Genomic DNA, 1,243 nt, shown 5'->3' on the forward strand with positions numbered 1-1,243 from the left:
GGTGTGCTGGGTGTGGGTAGCGCCTCTCATTCAGTAAATATATGGGCTTTTGAATTGATTTTACTATTTACTAGTGTGGATGGGCTGTTTTGTCTTGGGCCCAGAGAAACAATTACTACTAGTATAGTGGAGACACTCTACATCTACCCAGAAAAACAATTACTACTAGTACAGTGGAGACACTCTACCGCTTCTGGCTCCTCCTAGGTCATTGAAACGTCTCCCTCTACTGAATGCATTATACTTTTGTTCACCGACATGCGGGCCATGCAGCGCGCGGGCCCAAATGCCATCCACCAAATTAGAAGGCAGTATGCAGGCGGAGAGTCACACCGGTCGTAGCGCGGCAGTAACGAGCCGTCGTATCACAAAACCCCACCTCCCCGCAGTCCAAGTTTGACGGACGAAGCAACCATCATTTCACTCTTCGCTGAATCCCCTTCTCCCTCACCGTCTTCAAGAAAGGCAACACTCGCATCTGCCACTGTTCTTCTCTCCGAACGAAGGGAAGGTAAGCGGATCCGTGATGTTGGTATATTTTCGTTCAGAGAAAAAAAAGAACTTTTGCAAAGCAGTAACCGATCCTCACTCTCTTTTTTGTTTCATTGTCATTGCGATTGTGTTTTCCTTTCAGTAGTCTCCTAGTATTCGTCAGTTTCATGATGGACCAAGGAGAACCAGGCAAAGATCTGCCGATATTGGAGCAGACGCGGGAGGTTGATCCCCACGAGACAGAGAGCTCCAAGAAGATGGAGGCAACCACCGAGCCGACCCCAGATACGCTCACGGCCACTACTGAGATGGTCAACGCCCTGTTTGAGGTTACAGCCCCCGTGGCACTGCAGGAGCAGTTTTCCCCCTTCGAGGATGTGTCCCCCCCCCAACCGAGCTGCCCAAGGTGATTTCCTTCTTTGCCGATCTCGATTGTGGTTTTTCATCTAAGTATGTGGTGATTTTTTTTAGAAAAGGAAGTATGTGGTGATTAATAATGCAAAATTTTATTAGCTTCGATGCCATGCTATACATAGTGGTTTAAATAACTTGTGTTTCTTATACTGAAAAGTAATTCAGAATTTGTTTCTGTTTCAATTAGAGCCCTGATGCAGACAAGGATTGTGTGGTTGTACATGTCACTCGCTATGAGGCGGACGACCTGAATATACGCACTGGGAAAACAGAGTTCTTAGGCTGTTGGATCCTGGAAGCCATTTGCGGTTATACCAATGAAGAGTTGTATTCTAGC

The sequence above is a fragment of the Triticum aestivum genome, chromosome 5D, assembly GCF_018294505.1.
Source record: "Triticum aestivum cultivar Chinese Spring chromosome 5D, IWGSC CS RefSeq v2.1, whole genome shotgun sequence".
NCBI lineage: Eukaryota > Viridiplantae > Streptophyta > Magnoliopsida > Poales > Poaceae > Triticum > Triticum aestivum.